Source organism: Lepidochelys kempii, unplaced genomic scaffold (genome assembly GCF_965140265.1).
Source record: "Lepidochelys kempii isolate rLepKem1 unplaced genomic scaffold, rLepKem1.hap2 scaffold_68, whole genome shotgun sequence".
NCBI classification, from domain to species: domain Eukaryota; kingdom Metazoa; phylum Chordata; order Testudines; family Cheloniidae; genus Lepidochelys; species Lepidochelys kempii.
The window spans coordinates 490,001-500,000 of NW_027333642.1; positions in this window are offsets into that span (position 1 = coordinate 490,001).

The following is a 10,000-nucleotide window of genomic DNA, read 5'->3' on the forward strand; positions in this document are numbered from 1 at the left end:
GAGAGAGACGGAGGGCGCGAGAGAGGGGCCGTCGAGACCCCCCTCGGCACCTCCCCCCGAAACCCCTCTAACCTCTCTGCCCCCGCATTCCCCGGTGCTCCGGGTAACACCCAGGGGGAGTCCGGCAGCAGAGCGGGCGCGGGGGCCCTCTCGCTGCTTTTCTTCCCCCCGGTGCCCCGGGCGGACACCGAAGAAGGATGGCGGGAGCCAGACGGGGCGGGCCCCCTCGAGCCCCCCCCCTTCGCCCCCGCTTTTCCCGGTGGCCCTCGAACGTGGCGACGCGGCACGGAGGACGCCGCGCCCGCCTTCCAGGCAACGCGCTAGAGAAGAAGTCGGCGACCCAGAGCCGGAGGACAGCAGGGGGTACTGGGGCTCCAGCGAGAGGGCGGTACGAGGGTCCCACCGACGGCGACGGAGGCTCCAGCACCCCCGGAGGCCCGCGCCCCGGAGCGTGCGTGGAGGAGGACCGTCGGGGACGGCGGGGGACCGCAGCGCGCCCCTGCTCGCTCTCGCGACCGTGTTTGGCCCTGCTGAGCCTCGCGGCTGGCCTGGGTTTTCGGACCCCTGGGTGGGCTGCCGGAGCCGCTCGACCTCGCGCGGCGGAGATCTCAGCCGGCCGGCAACACCCACGGCACGGGGAGGGGGGGGCCGGGCACGCGCCCGCCCCCCCCCCCACTCTCTCCCCAAGGAGGCAAGTCCCAATCGGCCCCGGGGTCGGGGAACGCAAAGGGGAAGCGGGACCCAAATCCGCCTGAACGCCGGAGGCCCCCTGCCGCCGGGGCTCCGGCCCGCGAAGGGCCCTTCCCGTCGCGAAGGTGAGCGCCACATCGATCGGAAGGCAAGCGGGGAGCGGGCCCCCCCTCCCTCCGGGGGGCGCCGACAGTCGGAGTTCGCATCCCGGCCACCGGGCCTGCGCCGGGGGTGCGAGGGGACGACGGGGTCCCCGGAGGAGAAGAGCCGGAAAAGGGGGGGGGCACGGAGGGCCGAGGGCCGCCCCACCTGCCAACGTGCCCCATTCCCCCCTCGCAAGATCGGGTACAACACTCAGATTGGTCCCCCGGGCTCATCTCTGGTTCTCAGAGGTTCTGAAAAACCTGTCCTCAGAAATCTCCGCGCACCCGTCGGAATGAACTATGTGAAAAATCCAACCGCCATTTTAGCGGGACCAATCTGAAAATCAATCCGACCTCGTGGTTCCCTCGGTCGGCCGAAGGGAGTTTTGGCGACCCCATCCGGACTTCCGTGAGACTGCCGGCCACCAGGTCAACCCGTTACTTTCAATGGGGTTGACCTGGTGGCCGAGCAGGGACTTAGAAATTTTTTCAGCCTTTTTCTGGGGTTGACCTGGTGGCCGAGCAGGGACTTAGCCATTTTTTCAGCCTTTTCCTGGGGTTGACCTGGTGGCCGAGCAGGGACTTAGCCATTTTTTCAGCCTTTTCCTGGGGTTGACCTGGTGGCCGAGCAGGGACTTAGAAAAATTTTTTCAGCCGTTTTTTCCTCCGGGTTGACCTGGTGGCCGAGCAGGGACTTACTAATTTTTTTCAGCCGTTTTTCCTCCGGGTTGACCTGGTGGCCGAGCAGGGACTTAGAAAATTTTTTTCAGCCGTTTTTCCTCCGGGTTGACCTGGTGGCCGAGCAGGGACTTAGCGATTTTTTTTCAGCCGTTTTTCCTCCGGGTTGACCTGGTGGCCGAGCGTCTCGCCATCCGCGGCCGGAGCGAGAGAAGGCCACCAGGCCAGCCTGCGACGCCGCGGCCGTGGATCGGGCCCCTGGAAGTCGGAAAAAAAATTTTTCACCGACCCCCAAAGGGGTGCTGGGGGGACACCCAGACCACTCTCCGGGAAAAAAAAAAAAAAACGGAAAAAAGGATCGGGCCCACCCGAGGCAGGGGAGTCACCGGGTCAACCCGGACCCTGTCCCCGCAGGAGAGCTCCTCCAGGCCAGCCTGCGACGCCGCGGCCAGGGATCGGGCCCCTGGAGGTCTAAAAAAAAAAATTTCACCGACCGCCAAAGGGGTGCTGGGGGGGCATCCAGAGCACTCTCCGGCCGAAATGGAAAAAAACCTCGGAAAAAAGGATCGGGCCCACCCGAGGCAGGGGAGTCACCGGGTCAACCCGGCGCCTGTGCACGAGAGGTCCCGCCGGCCAGCCTGAAACGCCCCGCCAGGGATCGGGCCCTGGAAGTCTGAAATTTTTTTTCACCGACCCCATACGGGGTGGCGGGGGAAGGCATCCCTACCACTCTCCGGCCAAAAAATGAAAAAAAAAAAAAACGGAAAAAAGGATCGGGGCCACCCGAGGCAGGGGAGTCACCGGGTCAACCCGGCGCCTGTGCCCGAGAGGTCCCGCCGGCCAGCCTGAAACGCCCCGCCAGGGATCGGGGCCCTGGAAGTCTGAAATTTTTTTTCACCGACCCCAAACGGGGTGGCGGGGGAAGGCATCCCTACCACTCTCCGGCCAAAAAATGAAAAAAAAAAAAAAACGGAAAAAAGGATCGGGGCCACCCGAGGCAGGGGAGTCACCAGGTCAACCCGGAGCCTGCACCGCGGGCTGGGGCCGGACGGACCCCGATCAGCCCGGGTACCCCTGCCCTGGGGCTCGGGGCTTCCGGACACCAGGTCAACCCGGAGCCTGCACCGCGGGCTGGGGCCGGACGGACCCCGATCAGCCCGGGTACCCCTGCCCTGGGGCTCGGGGCTTCCGGACACCAGGTCAACCCGGAGCCTGCACCGCGGGCTGGGGCCGGACGGACCCCGATCAGCCCGGGTACCCCTGCCCCGGGGCTCGGGGCTTCCGGACACCAGGTCAACCCGGAGCCTTCCCCCCGCGGGCTGGGGCCGGACGGACCCCGCTCCGCCCGGGTCCCCCTGCCGCGGGCTCGGGGCTTCCTTCCCGTCCGGACACCATGTCAAGCCGGAGCCTGCCCCCCGCCGGACAAGCCCCCCAGGCCACCCTGCGATGCCGTGGTCACGGATCGGGACCCTGGAAGTCTTTTTTAAAAATTTTCAGCGACCCCAAAAGGGGATCTGAGGGGCATCCAGACCACTCTCCGGACCCAAAAAAAAAAAAAAACGGAAAAAAGGATCGGGGCCACCCGAGGCAGGGGAGTCACCGGGTCAACCCGGCGCCTGTGCACGAGAGGTCCCGCCGGCCAGCCTGAAACGCCCCGCCAGGGATCGGGGCCCTGGAAGTCTGAAATTTTTTTTCACCGACCCCATACGGGGTGGCGGGGGAAGGCATCCCTACCACTCTCCGGCCAAAAAATGAAAAAAAAAAAAAAAAACGGGAAAAAGGATCGGGGCCACCCGAGGCAGGGGAGTCACCGGGTCAACCCGGCGCCTGTGCCCGAGAGGTCCCGCCGGCCAGCCTGAAACGCCCCGCCAGGGATCGGGGCCCTGGAAGTCTGAAATTTTTTTTCACCGACCCCATACGGGGTGGCGGGGGAAGGCATCCCTACCACTCTCCGGCCAAAAAATGAAAAAAAAAAAAAAACGGAAAAAAGGATCGGGGCCACCCGAGGCAGGGGAGTCACCGGGTCAACCCGGCGCCTGTGCCCGAGAGGTCCCGCCGGCCAGCCTGAAACGCCCCGCCAGGGATCGGGGCCCTGGAAGTCTGAAATTTTTTTTCACCGACCCCAAACGGGGTGGCGGGGGAAGGCATCCCTACCACTCTCCGGCCAAAAAATGAAAAAAAAAAAAAAACGGAAAAAAGGATCGGGGCCACCCGAGGCAGGGGAGTCACCAGGTCAACCCGGAGCCTGCACCGCGGGCTGGGGCCGGACGGACCCCGATCAGCCCGGGTACCCCTGCCCTGGGGCTCGGGGCTTCCGGACACCAGGTCAACCCGGAGCCTGCACCGCGGGCTGGGGCCGGACGGACCCCGATCAGCCCGGGTACCCCTGCCCTGGGGCTCGGGGCTTCCGGACACCAGGTCAACCCGGAGCCTGCACCGCGGGCTGGAGCCGGACGGACCCCGATCAGCCCGTGTAACCCTGCCCTGGGGCTCGGGGCTTCCGGACACCAGGTCAACCCGGAGCCTGCCCCCCGCGGGCTGGGGCCGGACGGACCCCGCTCCGCCCGGGTCCCCCTGCCGCGGGCTCGGGGCTTCCTTCCCGTCCGGACACCATGTCAAGCCGCAGCCTGCCCCCCGCCGGACAAGCCCCCCAGGCCACCCTGCGACGCCGTGGTCACGGATCGGGACCCTGGAAGTCTTTTTTAAAAATTTTCAGCGACCCCAAAAGGCGATCTGAGGGGCATCCAGACCACTCTCCGGACCCAAAAAAAAAAAAACGGAAAAAAGGATCGGGGCCACCCGAGGCAGGGGAGTCACCGGGTCAACCCGGCGCCTGTGCCCGAGAGGTCCCGCCGGCCAGCCTGAAACGCCCCGCCTGGGATCGGGGCCCTGGAAGTCTGAAATTTTTTTTCACCGACCCCAAACGGGGTGGCGGGGGAAGGCATCCCTACCACTCTCCGGCCAAAAAATGAAAAAAAAAAAAAAAAAACGGAAAAAAGGATCGGGGCCACCCGAGGCAGGGGAGTCACCGGGTCAACCCGGCGCCTGTGCCCGAGAGGTCCCGCCGGCCAGCCTGAAACGCCCCGCCAGGGATCGGGGCCCTGGAAGTCTGAAAATTTTTTTCAACGACCCCAAACGGGGTGGCGGGGGAAGACATCCCTACCACTCTCCGGCCAAAAAATGAAAAAAAAAAAAAACGGAAAAAAGGATCGGGGCCACCCGAGGCAGGGGAGTCACCAGGTCAACCCGGAGCCTGCACCGCGGGCTGGGGCCGGACGGACCCCGATCAGCCCGGGTACCCCTGCCCTGGGGCTCGGGGCTTCCGGACACCAGGTCAACCCGGAGCCTGCACCGCGGGCTGGGGCCGGACGGACCCCGATCAGCCCGGGTACCCCTGCCCCGGGGCTCGGGGCTTCCGGACACCAGGTCAACCCGGAGCCTTCCCCCCGCGGGCTGGGGCCGGACGGACCCCGCTCCGCCCGGGTCCCCCTGCCGCGGGCTCGGGGCTTCCTTCCCGTCCGGACACCATGTCAAGCCGGAGCCTGCCCCCCGCCAGACAAGCCCCCCAGGCCACCCTGCGACGCCGTGGTCACGGATCGGGACCCTGGAAGTCTTTTTTAAAAATTTTCAGCGACCCCAAAAGGCGATCTGAGGGGCATCCAGACCACTCTCCGGACCCAAAAAAAAAAAAACGGAAAAAAGGATCGGGGCCACCCGAGGCAGGGGAGTCACCGGGTCAACCCGGCGCCTGTGCACGAGAGGTCCCGCCGGCCAGCCTGAAACGCCCCGCCAGGGATCGGGGCCCTGGAAGTCTGAAATTTTTTTTCACCGACCCCAAACGGGGTGGCGGGGGAAGGCATCCCTACCACTCTCCGGCCAAAAAATGAAAAAAAAAAAAAAACGGAAAAAAGGATCGGGGCCACCCGAGGCAGGGGAGTCACCGGGTCAACCCGGCGCCTGTGCCCGAGAGGTCCCGCCGGCCAGCCTGAAACGCCCCGCCAGGGATCGGGGCCCTGGAAGTCTGAAATTTTTTTTCACCGACCCCATACGGGGTGGCGGGGGAAGGCATCCCTACCACTCTCCGGCCAAAAAATGAAAAAAAAAAAAAAAACGGGAAAAAGGATCGGGGCCACCCGAGGCAGGGGAGTCACCGGGTCAACCCGGCGCCTGTGCCCGAGAGGTCCCGCCGGCCAGCCTGAAACGCCCCGCCAGGGATCGGGGCCCTGGAAGTCTGAAATTTTTTTTCACCGACCCCATACGGGGTGGCGGGGGAAGGCATCCCTACCACTCTCCGGCCAAAAAATGAAAAAAAAAAAAAAAAACGGGAAAAAGGATCGGGGCCACCCGAGGCAGGGGAGTCAGCGGGTCAACCCGGCGCCTGTGCCCGAGAGGTCCCGCCGGCCAGCCTGAAACGCCCCGCCAGGGATCGGGGCCCTGGAAGTCTGAAATTTTTTTTCAACGACCCCAAACGGGGTGGCGGGGGAAGGCATCCCTACCACTCTCCGGCCAAAAAATGAAAAAAAAAAAAAAAAACGGAAAAAAGGATCGGGGCCACCCGAGGCAGGGGAGTCACCAGGTCAACCCGGAGCCTGCACCGCGGGCTGGGGCCGGACGGACGCCGATCAGCCCGGGTACCCCTGCCCTGGGGCTCGGGGCTTCCGGACACCAGGTCAACCCGGAGCCTGCACCGCGGGCTGGGGCCGGACGGACCCCGATCAGCCCGGGTACCCCTGCCCTGGGGCTCGGGGCTTCCGGACACCAGGTCAACCCGGAGCCTGCACCGCGGGCTGGAGCCGGACGGACCCCGGTCAGCCCGGGTACCCCTGCCCTGGGGCTCGGGGCTTCCGGACACCAGGTCAACCCGGAGCCTGCCCCCCGCGGGCTGGGGCCGGACGGACCCCGCTCCGCCCGGGTCCCCCTGCCGCGGGCTCGGGGCTTCCTTCCCGTCCGGACACCATGTCAAGCCGCAGCCTGCCCCCCGCCGGACAAGCCCCCCAGGCCACCCTGCGACGCCGTGGTCACGGATCGGGACCCTGGAAGTCTTTTTTAAAAATTTTCACCGACCCCAAAAGGCGATCTGAGGGGCATCCAGACCACTCTCCGGACCCAAAAAAAAAAAACGGAAAAAAGGATCGGGGCCACCCGAGGCAGGGGAGTCACCGGGTCAACCCGGCGCCTGTGCTCGAGAGGTCCCGCCGGCCAGCCTGAAACGCCCCGCCAGGGATCGGGGCCCTGGAAGTCTGAAATTTTTTTTCACCGACCCCATACGGGGTGGCGGGGGAAGGCATCCCTACCACTCTCCGGCCAAAAAATGAAAAAAAAAAAAAAACGGAAAAAAGGATCGGGGCCACCCGAGGCAGGGGAGTCACCGGGTCAACCCGGCGCCTGTGCCCGAGAGGTCCCGCCGGCCAGCCTGAAACGCCCCGCCAGGGATCGGGGCCCTGGAAGTCTGAAATTTTTTTTCACCGACCCCAAACGGGGTGGCGGGGGAAGGCATCCCTACCACTCTCCGGCCAAAAAATGAAAAAAAAAAAAAAACGGGAAAAAGGATCGGGGCCACCCGAGGCAGGGGAGTCAGCGGGTCAACCCGGCGCCTGTGCCCGAGAGGTCCCGCCGGCCAGCCTGAAACGCCCCGCCAGGGATCGGGGCCCTGGAAGTCTGAAATTTTTTTTCAACGACCCCAAACGGGGTGGCGGGGGAAGACATCCCTACCACTCTCCGGCCAAAAAATGAAAAAAAAAAAACGGAAAAAAGGATCGGGGCCACCCGAGGCAGGGGAGTCACCAGGTCAACCCGGAGCCTGCACCGCGGGCTGGGGCCGGACGGACCCCGATCAGCCCGGGTACCCCTGCCCTGGGGCTCGGGGCTTCCGGACACCAGGTCAACCCGGAGCCTGCACCGCGGGCTGGGGCCGGACGGACCCCGATCAGCCCGGGTACCCCTGCCCCGGGGCTCGGGGCTTCCGGACACCAGGTCAACCCGGAGCCTGCCCCCCGCGGGCTGGGGCCGGACGGACCCCGCTCCGCCCGGGTCCCCCTGCCGCGGGCTCGGGGCTTCCTTTCCGTCCGGACACCATGTCAAGCCGCAGCCTGCCCCCCGCCGGACAAGCCCCCCAGGCCACTCTGCGATGCCGTGGTCAGGGATCGGGACCCTGGAAGTCTTTTTAAAAAATTTTCATCGACCCCAAAAGGGGATCTGAGGGACATCCAGACCACTCTCCGGACCCCAAAAAAAAAAAAAAAAAAAACGGAAAAAAGGATCGGGCCCACCCGAGGCAGGGGAGTCACTGGTTCAACCCGGAGCCTGTGCAGAGAAGTCCGCCAGGGCAGCCTGAAACGCCGCGGCCAGGGATCGGGCCCCTGGAAGTCTGAATTTTTTTTTCACCGACCCCAAACGGGGTGGCGGGGAAGGCATCCCTACCACTCTCCGGCCAAAAAATAAATAAAAAAAAAAAAACGGAAAAAAGGATCGGGCCCACCCGAGGCAGGGGAGTCACTGGTTCAACCCGGAGCCTGTGCAGAGAAGTCCGCCAGGCCAGCCTGAAACGCCGCGGCCAGGGATCGGGTCCCTGGAAGTCTGATTTTTTTCCCACCGACCCAAAACGGGGTGGCGGGGGGGAGGCATCGCGACCACTCTCCGGCCAAAAAAGGAAAAAAAAAACCGGAAAAAAGGATCGGGGCCACGCGAGGCAGGGGAGTCACCAGGTCAACCCGGAGCCTGCACCGAGGGCTGGGGCCGGACGGACCCCGATCAGCCCGGGTACCCCTGCCCTGGGGCTCGGGGCTTCTGGACACCAGGTCAACCCGGAGCCTGCACCGCGGGCTGGGGCCGGACGGACCCCGCTCAGGCCGGGTACCCGTGCCCCGGGGCTCGGGGCTTCCTTCCCGTCCGGACACCATGTCAACCCTGTGCCTGCCCTCGCCAGACAAGTCCCCCAGACCAGCCTGCGGCGCCGTGGTCAGGGATCGGGACCCTGGAAGTCTGAAAAAAATTTTTCACCGACCCCAAAAGGGGTTCTGGGGGGGCATCCAGACCACTCTCCGGACCCAAAAAAAAAAAAACGGAAAAAAGGATCGGGCCCACCCGAGGCAGGGGAGTCACCGGGTCAATCCGGAGCCTGTGCAGAGAAGTCCGCCAGGCCAGCCTGAAACGCCCCGGTCAGGGATCGGGCCCCTGGAAGTCTGAAACAAAATTTTCAACGACCACAAAAGGGGTGCCGGGGGGGCATCCCGACCACTCTCCGGCCAAAAAACGGAAAAAAAAAAAAACGGAAAAAAAGGATCGGGGCCACCCGAGGCAGGGGAGTCACCAGGTCAACCCGGAGCCTGCAGCGCGAGCTGGGGCCGGTCGGACGCCTTCTCCGTGCGGGTCCCCCTGCCACGGGGTCGGGGCTTCGTTCCCGTCCGGACACCAGGTCAACCCGGAGCCTCCCCCGCGGGCTGGAGCCGGACGGACCCCACTCCACCCGGGTCCCCCTGCCCCGGGGCTCGGGGCTTCCTTCCCGTCCGGCCACCAGGTCAACCCTATACTTTCAATGGGTTGACCTGGTGGCCGGTTTGCTTTTCGGCCACCAGGTCAACCCTATACTTTGAACGGGTTGACCTGGTGGCCGCTTTGCTTTTCGGCCACCAGGTCAACCCTATACTTTGAACGGGTTTACCTGGTGGCCGCTTTGCTTTTCGGCCACCAGGTCAACCCTATACTTTGAACGGGTTGACCTGGTGGCCGGTTTGCTTTTCGGCCACCAGGTCAACCCTATACTTTGAACGGGTTGACCTGGTGGCCGGTTTGCTTTTCGGCCACCAGGTCAACCCTATACTTTGAACGGGTTTACCTGGTGGCCGGTTTGCTTTTCGGCCACCAGGTCAACCCTATACTTTGAACGGGTTTACCTGGTGGCCGGTTTGCTTTTCGGCCACCAGGTCAACCCTATACTTTGAACGGGTTTACCTGGTGGCCGGTTTGCTGTTCGGCCACCAGGTCAACCCTATACTTTGAACGGGTTGACCTGGTGGCCGGTTTGCTGTTCGGCCACCAGGTCAACCCTATACTTTGAACGGGTTTACCTGGTGGCCGGTTTGCTTTTTGGCCACCAGGTCAACCCGGTTCCTGCCCCCGCGGGCTGTGGCCGGGCGGACGCCGCTCCGTCCGGGTGCCCCTGCCCCGGGCTTAATACTCCTCCGGCCACCAGGTCAACCCGGTTCCTGCCCCCGCGGGCTGGGGCCGGGCGGACGCCGCTCCGTCCGGGTGCCCCTGCCCCGGGCTTAATACTCCTCCGGCCACCAGGTCAACCCGGTTCCTGCCCCCGCGGGCTGTGGCCGGGCGGACCCCGCTCCGTCCGGGTGCCCCTGCCCCGGGGCCCCGGACTTAATTCTCCTCCGGCCACCAGGTCAACCCGGTTCCTGCCCCCGCGGGCTGGGGCCGGGCGGACGCCGCTCCGTCCGGGTGCCCCTGCCCCGCGGCCCCGGGCTTAATTCTCCTCCGGCCAC